This window comes from Phyllostomus hastatus, unplaced genomic scaffold (assembly GCF_019186645.2).
Source record: "Phyllostomus hastatus isolate PE091 unplaced genomic scaffold, TTU_PhHast_1.1 phas_contig_16, whole genome shotgun sequence".
Lineage (NCBI taxonomy): Eukaryota > Metazoa > Chordata > Mammalia > Chiroptera > Phyllostomidae > Phyllostomus > Phyllostomus hastatus.
Window position 1 is genome coordinate 13,421,765 of NW_025333643.1, and position 18,884 is coordinate 13,440,648.

At 40.3% G+C, this 18,884-nt stretch overlaps 1 protein-coding gene across 4 annotated transcripts in view; it reads right to left on the minus strand.

The window, feature by feature from the left end:
- The window catches only part of ERC2 (ELKS/RAB6-interacting/CAST family member 2), a 943,617-nt gene extending 926,720 nt beyond the window's left edge, over positions 1-16,897 (minus strand). For all 4 annotated transcript variants that reach the window (XR_006784938.1, XR_006784937.1, XR_006784936.1 and 1 more), the window contains exon 1: positions 16,832-16,897. The gene's annotated coding sequence lies outside the window, so the exon portion shown is untranslated. The remainder of the gene's footprint in view (positions 1-16,831) is intronic.
- Between the last annotated feature and the right edge of the window lie 1,987 nt (positions 16,898-18,884).

Consider the following 18,884-nt stretch of genomic DNA (forward strand, 5'->3'; position numbering starts at 1 on the left):
AAACCCCAAACAATAAACAGTAAATATAAAACATAATTTGAGATGCTATATCAAATTATATAAAGTTATAATTAATATAAAATGCTAATATAACAGTATTACTCATTGTCTCATAGTTTCATAAATATGACAGATTGAGTTGTACTGAACAAATAAATAGGGGTTTTAGATTAATTTTCAAAATACCTGTACATTTCCTTTAATCCACAAATGTAAAATGTCAGTTGGCAAAGCTTTGGTTATATTTACAAAAAAATTTCAGAAATTTCTGGGTCTTACACTAAAATATTCTCAATCTGTCAACTAACAGATGTGTCAGAGAAAATGATAGAAAGGTAGGAGAACAACACCCTCTTATCCTTAAAAATCCAATTACACAAAATTTTTCTACATTTAAAATCAACATGTAAGGATTATGTCTGAATAGCCTTTTACTAGAAAAGAATATGTGCATAATCAGATGGATAAGGAAGAATTTTGGCAAAGATTATAAGCTGTTCCAAAAGAAAAAAGGCCACAATCAATAGCAAGGAATGGGAAATGGTTTAAATGTGCAAATTTTAGAGACAAGCATTTATCTATGTATTCTGTAAAAAAGATAAAGAATAAATGTTATATCCTAACACTGGAGTATCTTAAAAATAACTGATCACCATGGAGGAATCACATGAGACTTTAGCAAGGGTCAAGTTCAGGGTGCTGGATGGTACTCAGAAACCCCTCTAAAAACTGAAATTATAGTGAATGAGAGTCAATAACTGTATTAAGTCATCAAGTAACTGAGTTAAATCTTTTAGTCAGTGTGCAGATAAAGGTAAGCTTATCTAAGTCAAAAAATATATTAGGAGAGAAATTATGGGACACGATTCAAATTATTCAACAAAAACTTCTAGAGAATAAATCAGTAATATGGTTTCTGACCTTCCAGAGACCCAAGTCCCTCCATTTCAAAAGGGAGCCACAGCCCTCTTATTCAGGTTTACATGAGGAACTCTAGTTAGTATGAAGGCTGCCAGGTATGTGAACACTAGAAATAGATGAGAGCCTCTCTGGGAGTGTAGGGTCCTATGAAAGTAAGAGGAGTACTAAAGAGGAAAAAAAAACAATTTTTAATGTGAGTAAGAATTGAAGAAGACAGGGCAGATCCATAGTCATGTGTATTAAAGAATTTACCAACATCATAAGAGCTTAAGGTTGTTTCTGTTTCAATAATATGAAAACAAATAATGCAAAGATATTCCTTTTTTTAATCCTCACCTGACAACATGCTCATTGATTTTAGAGACAGAAAGGAGAGAGAGAGAAAAACATTGATATAAGAGAGAAATACAGATTGGTTGCATCCTGTACTCACCCCGACAGGGGATTGAACCTGCAACCTTTTGGTGTATGGGACGATGATCCAACCGACTGAGTCACACAGGCAGGGCTGTAAGGATATTCTTGATTATCACAGCAGCTATTCTCATTGAGTTTCAGCAATAAACTAAACCCTAAAGAATCACTATGGGTCAGTGAGAAAGGAAAAAAAGATGAACTTGGGAATTAAATTTTTCAACTGGTGTTCTCACCAGTTGAAAAATAAGAATAGCAAGTTCCTCAGCATTAATAAAAGTCTCACAGAAACTGAGTATCATGGATATGATGGAAAAATTGAATTACCACCCGGCACACAGCAGGGTAGACCAGTTGACTGCCAAAGAACCCACCCAGAATAGTCAGCATGGTATTCCAGTTACAGACAGCAATTTAGTTAATGTGGCTAAATTAATGTTGTTAATTTGAATTAGTAATATTAAGTGTACTTAATTTCTAAATTGAGTTAGGATTTATAAAGGTATAGGAGCTAAAAAAAGAAACCTTACCAGCTTTATGTTTATACAATTAAAAGTATCATCACAATAACAATAATTTGAGTCAACCCTGGGGTTCTACAAGAAATTATTTTCTTTAAAAGGGATCTCATCCAATTTTCAGAAACCTTGATTAAGTGATTAAACATACATTGGGTTTTAGTCCTAAATCTCTCATTTATTTACTATTTAACCTTGAGAAAGTTAACAAACCTCTCCAAGCCTACTAAGTATTAATACCTCAGTAAGTAACAATGGCCTTAGGAATAACAACAGATACTGCACAAAAATAAGATGAGTCATGAGTAAGTCAGAGAGAGCTTAATTGCTACCACAGCCTGAGGCTTAGTAAATACTCAATACAACAACCCTCATCATCATCAATATTAACTACAAACACCTGTGTTGTTTTCTTAAGGCATGTTCATCCAGTTGGTAATAATTAGCTCTTTGTTTTCTACTAATTTCACATGACTATGAAAGCCATTCAGTTCTGAGCCCTAACATTCCCTTTAATTTCAATGATCAGTCTTGAAAGGCAGTATAATTGATTGAATTATTTAAAAAATAATACTAGCTATGTGGTTGATTTTACATGTATCCCAGGAAGACACATAGACCCTTAAGTACAATATGTTTCTTCCTTATGAGCAAAAGAGGAAAAACAATATTAAACATGTTGCAATGAATCTAAAAAGTTTAGCTGGTTTAAAAACTTTGCTAAGCAACTTTCACAAGAGTAAAATTTTAGCCAGTGCAATAAATTGCACCATTTGTTCTTAATATTCACTGTCCTCTCTAGTTGGCTCATGCCCTACAGTCTCTCTCCCATAGGAGGAGAATCCTGCCTGCCCCACTGATATCAGGCTTGGCCATGTGACTTGTTTTGTCAAATGCAACATAAGCTGAAGTGACATGCCATATCCAAACAGATGCAGTAACAGCCATCTTATGAGTAAACCATTGCTTTTTCCCTTCTCTACTATAAGAAAAGTTCATCCAAGAAAGGAACTACTCCCCCAGCCTGAGTCCCAGAATAAAGACAAAGTGGAGCAGAACCACACATAACTCATGAGAGAAAGCCACTGAGATTGGAGGTTCTCTCGGCATAACCTAGCAGTATCTGACTAATACACCCAGCTTGCAAAGATGCAGAACTAAAACAAAACATCTAACACTTAGGTAAAAATATAGGTAGGGCAGCATTTTCTCACTGATTTATCTCATTTCTTTCCTGCTTTGCCACAATACCAACCTAAGTAATGTCATCCTTTTGGAGACAAAATATCTCATGTTAGGTCTCTTAATAAACGCAAATCACTTATAAATGATATCTTTTAAGACACAGACACACATAACCAACTGTTAACTGCCTCCAAATATACATTTTCTTTATCATTCCTGGGCCCTGATTTCTTTCCTAACAAATAGCTATTCCTGATGCTTAGACAACAAGGATGAAGGCAATCATCAGAAAGGCTCAAAGGAGAATTAACCCTGCTAAGGTAAGATAGTTGTGCAACAATGGGTGTGGGCTGGAACTCATGACTCCAATGATCAGCACAGTGAAGGACTGTACTGGAGCACAGCTGCATGAAGAGTCCAGGTGTGCTTGGCCCAAGCCTCACCACAGGATGTTGAGAAAAAGGGGGCCCACATACATGTGATTCCATCTTATAATGGCCCCATGAGTTCTATATCACACCAAGTGATGCCAGTGCCTTCCCTTGAGCTTTCTGCAAAACAGATGATCCAAACCTGATAGGTCTGTAAAGGCAATAGCCATGTCTCATTCCTGTTTGTATCTCACAACTATTACACTTGCAATTAAAGGCAGCTCAGTGCGGATCAGTTAAAAGCATGGGCTTTGAATCAAGAGTCCAAGATTCAAATACCAGTTTTCACTTATTTGGGTAAGGACCTTGTGAGCAGATGCTGTTAAGTGTCCTGCTCTGACTTGAACATTTTAGAGTTCCCCAAAGGATTTTGCACTGCCAATATCAGCATCTCTGCTGGGGACTTATTTTGTACCTTGGAAAACTACCCTGCACTTGCAGGAGGCAAGATGGAAGTGCCAGAGAATTAACTACCCACAAAAACAACTGACAGAGACATTTATACACCAATGTTCATAGAGCCATCGTTCACAACAGTCAAAAGGTAGAAACAAACTAAATGTCCATTGATAGATAAACAAAATGTGACTTGTTTTGTCAAATGCAACATAAGCTCAAGTGACAGGCCATATCCAAACAGACACAGTAACATGTTTATCCAGATTCATTGCAACATGTTTAATATTATCACAGTTATGTACCATTTGTTTATCTAATGATAAACAAAACATGGTATGCAAATACAATAAAATATTATTCATTCTTAAAAAGAAATGAAATTCTAATTTATGCTTACATCATGCATGAACCTTGAAACTATTATGCTAAGTGAATTAACCCAGACATAAAAGGGCAGATATTACATGAACCTACTTATGTGAGGTACCTAGAATAGAAAATTCATTAAGACAGAAAGTAAAACAGTGGTTGCCAAGAACTGGGGGCAGGAAGAATTGGGGTGGGCCATCATTTAATAGGTAAAGTTTCAATTTGGGGTGATGCAAAAATTCTGAACATGAATAGTGGTAATGGCTGCACAGCATTGTGAATGTACTTAATACCAAAGAACTGTATACTTAAAACAGTTAAACTGGTAAAGGTTATATTATGCATATTTTATCATGATAAAATATAAACATAATAAAAATAAATTTTAAAAAATAAAAGAAAAAAACTGACAGGAGCTGCTTCCTCATCCTTTGTTTGAGATCATCCTAAAACAGGTATTTTACACTCTCTCCAGAGTATCCTTGTGAGATTAAACTCTAGTCACAACTACAGTAACTAACTGAATAGTCCCATCTACTGGCTGCATTCTCCACTCTGTGTCATATTCTTGTTCACCTACTGGTATTCCCTGTATGTCCCAAGTAATTACTTGCACTAGAATACTTGTCTGGGTGTCTGCTTCCAGAAGAAGCTAAAGTAAGACACATAGGCAAGTTTCCTAACTTCTCTAAATGTTAATTTCCTCATCATGAGAAATAATACCTGAATCATGGAGTTATTGTTAAGATTAAATGAAATAGTTCTTGATGTTCTTAGCACACTGCCTGACACAAAGTAGGCACTTAATGTGAGTTTCTTAAAGTTCTGGTTCAATAGTTACCTGCCTTTTTGATAGAAGCTGAAATACATCTCTCAGTTTTGGTAAGAGATATGAAATTCAAGAGCTATTCTTTACAGTCTTCTACCTGATTAATATTTCCTATGATTTAACATTAGCCATTTAACCACAAGGAGCATCAAGAAGAACTAGAATTTTGCATCCAACTCAATCCTCTCCTTAGAAGTGAGCTGAGCCCACAAAGGATGTTAGATAAGCCCGCATATATCAACTAGATCCTCCAGGGCAGACAGATCACCACCATAGAATCCTGACCTGAGGGATTAGAGAGCTGTGGGGTTAACTGTACACAAACCTTAATTCTTATCCTTCTTTCTTTTTGGGTCTGAATGCACCATCTCAGCAACACTAAGGCTTATAATGAAAACTAAGATGCATTAAGTCTTTTCCTGTTCCACATTGCACCAAATGAAACCATGGAATCATAAAAATCCATTCAGATGTATCCTTTGTGATGGGTCATTTTGTTTGCTTTGGTTTTTCTTTACTTGTTTGCCAAAATACACAGAGAATTTTAACACAATAATCACCTTTTCCAATTAACAAACCAAAGAAATAGGTTACTGACTTTGGTGGCCTCTCCTAAGACTGATGAGAAATCCAATTTCTATTCTACTTTTGTAAAAAAAGACCTTTCTAAATATGAGTTTTTTAAAAAAAAAAAGTTCAACAAACAAAAGTTGACTGGACTACATGTTAAAAAGGGAAGCTCTGTTGTAAAAACAAATGACAAAATCCTAAATTTTGCTCTTTATCATAATTTCCAAAGGTTTTTCCCAGCTTCATTCATCCATAGCCTTTAACTTTGTTCTTGTGCCTCACAACTACATACAGTTGGCCAACTTGAGTCCAAAGCGTCTGACTGAGGATAAACACCCTGCACACTGGGCATGTCTAATGGTTTCCATCTTTGCCTCAATTACATCACATTTATGAGGCTTGTACTGCTCCCAATATCACTGCCTGCATTTTTCCATTTTCCACTTACTTTTTATAAAATAATGACAAGATTCAAGAAATATTCAAATGATTGCACAAACTCTGATATACAAATATGGTGATACTAATGAAATAAAACTACTTGTTAGCAGGTAAAGCCATAATACAGTAGCTCAAAATGTTGGTTCACAAACTAATGCACAGAAGTCAAGATTAATGTATGAGAGGCAGTGCAGCAATGTTACCATCTAATGTCCAAAATGTGGGGTAAGTCATACAAAAATGTCAAGTCAGAGGCAGCTAGTATGCATGGGGCATTAAGTACAGTTCCAGCACATAACTCCCAATTTTGCACATTTCAGGGAATTAATAAACCATTTCCATTCACGAACTTATACTACTTTGAGAAGCTATATACACTATGAATTACTCTATTTCCAATTATATTAGTCTAACAGTCAGTTTAATTACATCCATTAATTGCAAACATTTACAACTTTTTTTAAACAAGAACCACACTCTTTGTGCTGTGCTCTGCTCAAAACTCACTGAAAACAACCTGGTCCCAGATGACATTCAGACATTCTCAAAACTAACGAGCAGTGTGGAGTCCCATTCCAGATCTTTTATCAGGAGAATCTTCACTTGGAAAATCGCCTTTTAAAGGCTGAATAAATTATGTTTAATCAATGAAATCAGAAGGGGCAAAACTAAGATTCTCAAGCCATATTCATAATCTTTCTGTTTGGGTCTGAATGCACCATCTCAGGTCATCCTGCCACTCCTTCACCCCGATTTCAAACCCCATGCTCCTACACACACCAAATGCAGGTAGTTACTGCCATGAAAGAGGAATGGAAGGAGAATAAAGAGAATTCAGCATCTCTGGTTGTGTCAGTCCTGTGTTGAAACCCCTTGATGATTGAGCTTGAACCTCATCTCCTTAATGGATCACAGGGTCTTCATGCCTGTCACTCTCTGGCCTCTTTCACCATCCCCCACCCCCAACTAAACTAATCTCCAGATCCACAGGTCTTCTTTCCCATTCCCAAGCCCCAAATCTCCAATTTTCTTGCTCACCTTTAGACCAGGACCCTTCCTTTTGTTATTTGTACCACCAAAACCAAGCTCACCCCAACTAACTCCACTTAGCGTTCCCCCTCACCTTCGGTATTCCCTTCTGCAAGAAGCCTTCTTTCCTCTTTCATGCATTAATCTCCTAAATCCTCTAGGACAGCCTGGGTACTCCCCCATAAGAGCTCCCATTACAGTAGACTTCTGGTTTGTCTGGCTACAATTCCCAAGTCTCCCAGAATCATCTGCTCTGTTTATGGTTGCATTCCCTATGCCCAGCAGAGGGCTGGAATAAAGCAAGCACACATACATATGGTAAATATATTATATAATGGCTTACCTTTTTGCAATAGAATCTATCATGAAAGCATGCCAGCATTCTTATTTTCCAGGATAAAACAGCTAATAAAATGACACAGTAAGTCCTTTGCATGAAAACAAAACTGTTGTAAAAAAAATCATTTTATATTGATTTTATGGTCCTAGAAAAGGGCTAGATGATTTTGAAATATATCAAGAAACAAAGACCCTTCAAATAAAGATAAAGCTGGTAGCAAAGCCAGAAGTGGAATTTAGGTCTCTTGACTTTTAAACAATGACTCATAGGTCATTGCTCACATCTTTATATCCAAGGTGTTCCCTGTCAATGTATTTGAAGCCTGTGTAGGAGAAGACGGTTCTTTCTCAGACTTAACAAAAAAGGAAATTTCCCTTCTGTATCCTGGCTAACTGCTCCATGTTCACAACCCTGATGAACATCAGTCACTGAAACTCAGGTGCCTTTGTGTCCACCCAACATCATACAGGACCTACTTTCAACAAGCACCTAAGAATGCCACGCTATCATCCCATTCACTACGCTACCTCCCACTTCTCTCCCCATGGAGACATTTCAGGAATAAGATGGCTAATGAGCCAAAATGGAAAACAAAGAAGAGATAGGAGGAAATTTTACCAGAAGGGAAAAAAAACACATCAAAAGCCCTCTCTTGGAAGCCCAACGTGAACAGAGTCAGCAACTCTACTCCACTAGGATCCTGCCCTTTGAAACACAGTCTTGTTTCTCCAGCGGACAACATTAAGCTTGGAGCTGGCTAGCAGTAACGCAGTATGGCTAGCTGGCCTTAAATGCGGCACAAGAAAGCCACCTTGTGTCACCAAGAAAATAGCAAGGATGATGGTACCAGTCCAACTTCACATCTTGCAAAACCACTCAAACTCCTACCTTCAGAGCAGAGGTCTCCACTCCCAGAGCAGCTCCCTGACCCAAACCCACCTTCAATCACCTTGGGGCCACAGAGGACAAAATTCCCACCCTAACCACACCCACCTTGTTTTAGGGAAATCCACTACCCTAGAACAAGAAATTACAGTGTACAAGTAGATTCAATTTCTTATATAAATCCCAGCCTTTTCTTGCTATAATTAGCTATACTGTTCTAGTGAAAGTTTCTCACAGTTTGCATAAGAATCTAAGAGTATTCCTAAAGAACAGTCACATTACTCAATTCCCATTCAAGTTCTGTCTTCTAAGTCACTAGGAAGTTGCCTTGAATTAATAGTTTGCTTTTAATACACTTACGGGGAATGTACTTTGCTGCCTGCAATTCATTCATACCCTGAGATCACAGAATGACAACTAACTTCAGTGGTGGAAAGCTGTAAGTCAGAAAAAAAAAAACAAACACTATCAGACACCCTCCCTCCTCCCCCACCACCACACACACATACAAGAGAATTAAGTGAGCGAAATGTAAAATCTGAAGAACAAACCAGGACAAAATAAAGTTTCTGGTATAAGGCACTTGTGAACACTGACACTGACCTTCCCCCTACAGGTATGCCACAGAGATACCTCCTGACCCAGCCCATACTCCTCGCCTGCTGGAACAGCCATCTCACTATTGACTTTCAGGAAAAAAGTATTCACTTAGTTCCTTCCTGAAGGTGCTGGCTGCCTTTATTTATTTGTTTCCATCACTCTTTTTCTTTTTTTTCTTTTTAATTTTGTTAAGTGCCACTGCATGCCAGCAACTAGAGATTTCCTGGAACTTCAAAGCAAAAAATCTGGAAGATGCAAGTGGAGAAGGAATGCCCAGAAGGTTAAAAGCAGAACTTGAGGTATATCCCTGGAAAACAGGACCACCCAAGTGCTAAGGAAATCAGCTAGGGCAGAAGTTGAACTGGCCCAAAAGAGGGGTGACTAATTAAATCAGCAAGTAAGTGAGTAAGGTCATGGCCTGGACTAGTACATCACAGAGGACTAGGCCCCATTTGTAAAAGAGTGACAGCCTATCTCTTCCTGGTGGCAGGGCTCAGTTGTTGCTTCTGTTGTATTCATAGGACCACGCACTGCTCCTACTACATCCAGAGAAATTTTAGCAGGGCTCAAATTATGTCTTTGCCATAGCATGAACTTTGAGCGCATTCTTCATTCAATCAACACACATTTATTGAGCATCTATTATGTGTCAAACACTCTCCTAGACACTGGGGACTCAGCAAAAGGCAAAAGCTCTTGCCTTCTTAGAGTTTATCAAATTCTTTGAGCTTTAGTTTCCTTACCTATAAAATGTGGATAATACACCTACCTTTACAGACAGCATGAAATAAGGGATATAAAGCACATACCACATAGTAAATACTCAATAAATGGTATCCTTCATAGAATACAGAGCAAACCTATTTATGACTGCAAACTAGAGTGTAAGCTACAAGTGAGGAACTATCTATAATTCACTTCTATATCCCCAATGCCTATCACATAAATATTTCACAAATCAATAGATAAGTATTCAATCAATAGTAGCCATTATTATGGTGACTGATGATCGTTATTCTTCCCCAAGCCATCTAGGTTCTATCACTTAAAAAGGCATCCATGGTCATATCACCCTGAACGTGCCCAATCTTGTCTGATCTTAGAAGCTAAGCAGGGTCAAGCCTGGTTAATACTTGGATGGGAGATAAAAAGGCAACAGGGCATTTTAGACTTTTTTAAAGAAAGGCAAAATGCATTACACAATATATCTTCCAACTTTTTAAATATAAAAACAAATACTATTGAGCACAAGTATTCCAATTCAGAGATTCTATGAGTACAAAGACCTGCATGGACAGCTATTATAGATGCCTGCCTAATTCTTTCCTGAGCACAAAGTAAGAACAAGTTGGCTTCAGGTTGATCCCAAAGATTAAAAAGTAAATTCAATATAGTTTAGCAGATATGCTAAAAGATGATCTATCAGTAAGAATAAGCTAAAAAATATGCTGCATAAACAATCATAAAATTTCAATAGCTTAAAACAGCAAAAATTTATTTCTCAGTCACATTATATGCCCAATACCAGTTGACTGAAAGCTTTGCTCATTTAATGACTCAAGGGGCCAGACAGAGGGAGGCTCTGTTTGCAAGAGGTGCTCCTGTGATCATCACAATAGTAGAAGAGATCACTGGCTGGTCTCACTCTGAAAATTGTGTTCTAGCTTACGAGTGACATAAGTCACAAGTCACTGGAAAGAGAAGAAGAGTGGCTATGGGGAACATTAACAGTCTCTACCACAGATGATACTAAGACACAACAAGCTGTAGAATAACAAAGGGATTTGTTAAAAAGGATGCTCAAATAAAATATCTGAACAACTCTAAGGTTCACATAATTCTGGACCTGGGAGGGTGTGTTGGATCATTTTAGAGCAGTAGCCTCAGCATAAAGATACCTCAGACAACATAATCCTGGACCTGAATTTTCAGAGCAATGCTGCCTTTCTCTATAAATATACTGAGGGTCCAGATAAGCTTTCATTTAGAAAATAAGAAAAGTTTCCACAGCTGAAAAACATTTGAAAACCACTAATGTAAGCCAATTCCTTTATTTTACAAATTAAAAAAGTAGAGAGAGGAGAAGAAAAGGGAAACCCAGAAAGTTAGACTGAACCCACCTCACCCCCCAAGAAAGCTCCAGAATATTTAGCAGATGTAGAAATAAGTCCACTGGCAGAATTTGTTGTACCATTGCACCACCCTCTGGCCTTACCCTTCATCTCAGCTACCTTGAACTGGCACAATGGAGCCAGATCTAGACCAAAATCATGTCACAGAGGTTCATCAAGGGTTCAATAAATGGTATGGTCAATAAATAGAAGTGCCTACCCTACTACCCTGAATAATTATTCACATTGCATTAGCAATTCTCTACATTACTCATCCCTTGCTTCCTGGCAAACATGAAGCCATTAGTAGAAGTTAATACTAACCTTCAGAAGACTATCATTTTGTTCTCAGATTATAGGTTAACAGCTAACTATGACTTGTGTTCACTCAATTCCATTTTCTTATGCTCCCAGCTTTCCTTTATACCCAGCCTTTCCTCCACCTTCATTCACACTGAAACACTGGGTGTCACTTACTGAAGCCTCAATGGTCTCTGTCATTTTCAAATCTTCTTATACTTGCTAGCCCATGAAATAAAACTCAGACTTTTCAACTTGGAATCCAGTTGTCTCCTCAACAGTCTTACCCCAGCCTACTTTTCCAACATCATCTCCACTGTGGTACTTATCTTACCCAGCCAAAGGCAGGATGCAGGGCCTGAAAGTCAAAATGACATAGCAACGAATCCTAGAATTTGTGAAAGTTCCTTAATGTGACTTTTGATGTCTCACCTGTAAAATAGGTATGAGGACATCTACTTTGAGAGGCTCTCGAGAAGGTATGTATCAGTGAGGATTATGTTTGACTACAAGTAACAAATAGTACAGGTTTCCTTGTACTATTAGCTTACAAGTAAGGAATTCATTCAGTTTATGCAATAGGTACAGGGCAGAGGTGGCAAACACAAGGCCTGTGGGCCAAATCTGGCCCTCCACCTTGTTTTATCAGGCCTGGCACCTTGTTTTTACCCAGTGGCAGTGCCAGGCTCCTTGCCCCTAGTTAAGGAGTAGTTACATTTATACAGTCCTAAAATTACATTCGGCCCTTTGAAGGCAACCTTGAGGCTGATGTGGCGCTTAGTGAAAATGAGTTTGACACCCTTGGTGTAGGGGAAGGCAGTCTAGGCTGGTACTACGGCTCAACAAAGTAATCAACACCACGATCATTTCAGAGTCCAGCTTTCCCATATTTAATACATGCCCCTCCAGGCATTGTACCTATGTTCCCAGAAGAAAGAAGCAGAAAGGGGCCAAAAGCTGTTAGGGTATACCAGCCAAGTGTGTCCTCCTCACTGAGCTTTCAGGGAAACCCCCATCCAACAATGTCCACTCACATTACTACACAACCTGAGCCTATGGCCACTCTAGGCTGTTAGGGAGTCTAGAAAAGTGAGGTGGACATATTCCCATCTTAAACAAAACTGGGGTTCTTTTAGTTAGAAAGGACAGAATAAATGTTGAGTAGTCAACCAGCAAGGTCTACCCCAATATTAAATTAGATATTTTATATAAAGTGTTAAGCACAGTAACCTCACACATAGTTAACTGTTTGATAAAAACCTATAATTACTGCTATTATTATAATTATTATTGTTATTATTCACATATCTTACATGTCTATTATATCCACGGTTCTCTGTCTGCATCAACAACACCATCCCTGCTTCAAGCACCAGGAGAATGTCATTTCATCCAAGAAGTCTTTCCTGACACCTACTTCTAATAAGAGATCCTATGGTAGCAGGACCCACATCAGATAAAAACCATGTTCATCACCCCATTCAGCATAGTCCCTTGAAACACAGTAGGTTCTAATAAATAGTACCTTGATAATTTAAGTAATTCATATACTTAAACCAGCTTTTAAAGTCAGCCCTCTAGAACCAAACATAGTATATTCCTGAAATGCAAAAGTTAAATGCTAAGTTCATGTGTATAAAGCTAAGGTTGGGAGTGAAGGGACAAAGACTGCATTCCCCAAGAATGAGAAGAAAAAATTATAAAATTATCTAATAACACCCTACTTTTTGCACATTGTGGGAGTCCAGATTATAGTTCATCAAATATTCCTTCCCTACCATGGGCATAGTCTACTTTTACCCACGAATGTTGGGCTTCCCCATGTGACTGCTAAGTCCAAAAGGTTGTTAGAGAAAATGGCATTTGTGCAGTTTGGCTTGGCTCTTGAATCCAGTGATCTGCCACGAGAAGAGCATGCCCCAAGCATCTGCTATCCCTTGAGCCTGGGCCCCAGAACACATGTGGAGCAGACCCGAACCCAGCCTGCAGTCTACAGCACAGACAACCCTCCAGCCTCAATCAGCCAAATCACATTCAACCTAAAGACTCATGAGTATGAGAAATATACCTGTTGCTGTAAGTCAGGGAGTTTTGTTATTTCCCAAAAGTTGACTAATAGATCCTTCACCATTTGATATACTTTAGCACTTCTTACATATTCATTTTGTTCTTTTTCTTCACATGAAAAAGAACAGGCTAAAGAATCTCTGCCTTTGGTATACCCAATTATTTCTATCTTTGGATCAACTGTTTTAAATTTATGAAACTGACATTGTTATTAATATCAGTGCTTTTTTGCTTTCTATTTGTTCTACTAGCTCTCAAAAATAAAAATCAAATAAAGTACCAAGAAATAATATAAACATTGCTGAAACTAAACTGTTGGCTGGAAAGCAGGTCTCTCCCATGACAGCCAACATGTTAACTTCTTAGCTAATAAAAGGGTAAAAGGATGTCTTAGTAAAACAACAAAAAAAAATGTAGATTGTACAAAGTCATCCTCATCAAAGTCAAAGACTATCTGTTGCAGTGAATTTGTGGACTCCAACACCGTTCATCTAAACACATTTTTCAGAATTCCTGTTTTGGCAAGCCATAACCACTGAATTTCACCAGTAGGAAGACACTAAGAAGGCTTAAGTATTATCATTTTTCCAATGTAAAAAAACAATTTGGGCATACTATTATAATCGAATAAGTTTAAATATGGTTATATTTAATCACTAATGAAAAACAATCTTTTTGTAAGTGAAAGAGAAAATAAAATTCCAATCCCTCAGCACAAAAAAAAAGAGAGAGAGAGAGAGAGAGAGAGGGAGGGAGAGAGAGAGGCAGTTGAATGATGTTAAAAGCATGTATTCAACCAAGATCAATTAAAAATTCTAGTTGGAAATTTGAGTATCAAGAAAAATGGAAGAGTGTGGATTTTGTTTTACTCTACCTTCTTGTAAGTCATCATCATTAATTCAGGAGCCAAATTTCCATTGGGCCAAAGCTGACCTACTAGAAATATATAAGCCACAAAGTTACTAAATTTGCCTACTAGTGGAAATGACAGCCTTACAAAGACCATCAACATCAAAATGAACTCTAAACAGCATAGGCCTCATGAAGGCTGGGAGAGGCCACACTTAAGACTGGACACATGCAGACAACAAAACCAAAATTTGAATTTAAGACCATGGCCAAAATTACAGGCTCTGGGTTAAAGAAACCTGTATTGAAGTTCTCAATCTCACACTAAGCTATAGCAAGATACTTAATTCCATTAATTTTTTCTATCTATAATTTGGGCATAATAATAGTACCTACCTCATAGAACCTCTGCCAAATTTTAAAAAGATAATGCATGTAAAGTACTCAGCAAAATGCTAGCACATGCAATAACAATAATAATGATAATAGTAATAGTAATAATACTACCTTGACAAACCTGGCTCATACATGAAGACTGTCCTAATCAGTGTACCCTGGCTCATAATCTGTTCATGAAATACTGAATGCACAGTTTTGTATTCACAACCAGGTACAGCTTCTATGAGGTGACAGCATTCTGGATCAACCAGTAATTTTTCTACTGAATTCAGGAAGAAGGATGTTGAAAAATAAGCTTTTCACTAATAGAAAATTGAGAAGGATCTGGTCCTTCTGCCCACAGTCCACCCACCCATGAAAGTCTTGCTGGCAAAAGCCATGTTTCTAGCACTGTCCACATACCACCCCTCCAAACTGTGCAAGGCTTTTATTAAAGCACAGAAGCAGACCTACAAGATGGCTCACCTCAGAAGCAAACTCACCTCAAAGGCAACTCTTCTACCCTCCAGAAAGGATCTGGCTTAACCCCACTGCCATTTTCTCCACACTGATATCCAAACTGGAGGTGAAGAAGGCAGCCTCACTTCCAGAAGTTGAGTTTCACTGTCAAAAACTAGAAGAATCCCTTCTATTTGTGGTAATCCCAAAAAATCATGCCTTTCTGCTTCAAAAATATCTTATAAATTCATTCAACAGAGCCAAGTATTGTACACTGAGAAACAATGTGACTTTACAAGGACAAGAGTGATTGTAGGAGATAAAGTGCCACACCCTTTTTTGGAGAGCTCAACAGTAAATGGTGTGTCTTATAATGGAGCCCGCAGTCCTAGAGAGAGAGGTGGAAAATTCTAACCCCCAACACCCTCTCTCCCCACGATTTCATTCTTTACACAGATCCATTTAATTTTTCAATCAATGACCTGAGCATCCCCAACTACAACTAATAAAGGGTGGTGGAAGAGACAAACACAAGTCAAACATACTTGCTTCTAAGCGCATTTTGGGAGACTTTTCTTCCCGCTTGTCTGCCTCTCACAGCTGGAGCCTTATACCTGGTGGAAACCAATGGTTAAATAAAACCACTGATTTTTAAAAGCCAACCAGGAAACTAACCATGACAAGTGGGAGCTGCCCTCCTCTCCCGAGCACTGATTGGTTCTTGGGGTTCCACTGGTCCCTCTTCTGCCCACATAAATGGCAGATGTGGCTGTCAATCACACAGGGAACTGACAATTAACTGCTCCGGGAGTAAATTGCCTTTCATCTAGCAAAGGCAGGTAGCTACCTAAAATCGATCCGCTAGTACAGAGAGGACCCTCCCTCTCTGGCAAGGAGAACAGAGACCCTTAAGTACAAAACAAATAAGGCAGGGCCGATCAGAGAGTTTACAAGCGCTGTTATATTATCCCGCACCAAAGCAGCCCTTAATCTTCACTGTCCTAAAATGATCTTTCAAAAGCTTGGACAGTAATTTAAAAAAGGAAAAATAGGCACAACCCTCTAAGTACCCCTCTTCTTGTATAATTCCGGAATGGTGAGGGGAAGGGTAGGAATGTCGTTCAGTTTAATTTCACATCGTATTCGTTTTCCTACACCACCACCTTTATCCTCCCCAAATTAATCCAGCTTTATTTTCCCTGACAGGGATTTTTTTTTTTTTTTAACACGCTCCCCTCAGAGTCCATCGAGGCAGCCTGGGACCCCACCCCCTGGGCTGCGGCTCCACCTTTCTCCACTTTGTCCTGCTTGAGGTTTCCCGAGACCCGTGTCCCCGCGGACACCCCACGCCTCGAAGCAAGAGGGGGAAAGCCAGGCGAAAGAGGGGTAGCTGGAGAGAAAAAAGGCGATGGCAGTGAGGGTGGCTGCAGGAGAGGGACTGCGGGAGGTGGCCCGGGCAGCCGGACAAGCGAACAGCGCCCGCACGCTCGAGGAAGCTGTGCACTTGTTCCGATCCCAGGGGTTCTACAGGAAGGCAAATCCGCCTTTAGGCCGCCCCATCCATTCCCCCACCCCAGAAAGCCCCGGTGGAGGCGGATGGTTCACCCCTCGGCTCCCCTGGATAACGCATTGCAGCTCCCCACGAGTGAGGGGCACCCGGCAATAGAGGTGCCGGGCACTGGCACCCGGAGGGAGCCGGGCGCCTTGGGGCCCCAGCCCCAGCGTCGACGTCTCACCTTTCGGATGCTCGCCCTGGGGCGGACCCACATGGATTTTTACAACCTCACGTCGCCTTGGCCCCGGGCGGCCGGGAGGAGCCGGAGCCGGCGCCTGAGCGCCAGCGAGCAGCAGCGGGAGGAGGAGGAGCCCGGCTGAGAGCAAGGGAGGGAACATGGGAGGGCGCCGCTCTGAGGGCCGGCCTGTGAGGGGCGGGGCGGAGCTGATGGCTGAGGGGGCGGTGCCCGCCGCAGTCCCGAGACGCGCGCTAGCAGCGGTGCTGCCACCGCACCTCTCAGCCGGCCCCCAGCCCAGCCGCTCTGCCAGCTCGCACACACGCCCGCCGAGGCCCTGACTCATTCCCAGCATTCCCGAGGAGCCGCTGGGGTAGGGAGGAGGGGTCGGGGCTAGGAAGAGGACGCCTCCACCGGAGGCAGCAGAGAGTGCTCGGCCGGGGCGTGGTGCAGCAAGGGTCTTCGAAGCGCTTTCTCCCCGGAGGCCAATATCTTGAAGCACCTGGTCCCCATCTTCTGCCCCTGACTCCCCTTCCAGGGCACCCGACTCCAAAAAGTGCCAGGCACTCCTGGACTAGTCAGGTGGCTTCGCGACAGGGGCAGGAATGGCAATTGGTGGAGGGGATGCAACTAGCTCGATTTAAGCTATAGAGTTGGGGTCGAGGTTTCCATACCCTGGCACCTTGACATTAACTTAAGCTTCTTTAGGAGGGTGAAGGGATTTTATAAGATCTTTACTTTCTTGTTCCCCCAAGGAATGGAGAAACTGGAAGATGAAGGAAGGGAGCAAGAAAAAAAATCATCATCATCATTGTCATTCATCAAGTGCCTCCTCTGTGCCTTGCAATGTCTGCGTGTCCTCCCATTTAAGGTAGTTCATTCACACATACACATGTGTATCTCAAGGTGAGGTGCAGGATGAGCTGGACAAGTTTTTCATTGGTAAAAGCTTCCACCCAACAAGTCTGGAGCCCCAGCTGCTCCATTTTATATTAGCCAGGGAATTCAAAATGTCATAGTAGTATCCAGATTTTGTCTCTCACTGAGAGTCCATTTGCAGGATTAGATCAGTAATTTCCTTCCATTCCTAATGAGTCTGCCTCCAGCAATTTCAGTAACCAGGTAGAAATATCTCCTGATGGGAAAATCAGACAAATGAAGCAATTTTGGCCATAGGATGACTAGATGAGCAGAGGTATGGAATCAGCACAGTGACTAGGGATGATTCCTCTTCCCTTCCCTTCCCTGATGGGAATTCAACTATTAAATGAAGACAGTGGATGCTGAAAGAAGAGGATGCCTTCCTGTTCTAGCCCATATGCCCTGTTCCTTAAGCCTCCCTTTTACATTTCTGGTATTGAAGGTTTTTCGCAGATTCATGGTCCCAGAGGCCTCTTTGCCCTAACCCTCCTCTTTTAGTCACCAAGAAATTGGCACTCTGTCGTCCTTCATGCTCCCTGGGCAAAACCAAGCTACACTGTTGTGTTTAGTTTCCCATGTACATCCTTAACAACCTCAGCTGAAAAGGTATATTATATATTTAAAAAGCCTTGTCAAGAGTCCTTTGAGAAGTCCTAAAATTCCATGTATTAAAATATGACAAGTGTTTATTGAATACCTCCTATGTGCTGCACTTACATCTTCTCAACTATTGTAACAAAAACTCTGTTTACTATCTACACCAGCCCACCAGAATCTAAAAAGTTTACATAGAGGCCTAATTCTCCCAAGGCTATGTCCTTGGGCATAACCATACATTCCAAGGACAAAGAAGGAGGTGAGGAGCCCCCAACTACCCAGGTGTAGCTCCTGGGTAACTGGCAGTCACTGTTCTCTCAATTACCTTCGCTAACAACAGGTGGTCTGACCCCAAAATCAACAAGGCAAAATTAACGGAACTTGGTGAGCAATTGGAGGAGCCAAGAATGCTCCCCAGTGCCTAATTTGGGAAACTAAATGGATAATGTGCCATTTGCTAATACTGGAAATAAAGGGGGTGGGGGAAGATACAGGTTTATAGAAAAGTTATGAACAACTTATGGGTTCAGTTTGGTCATTT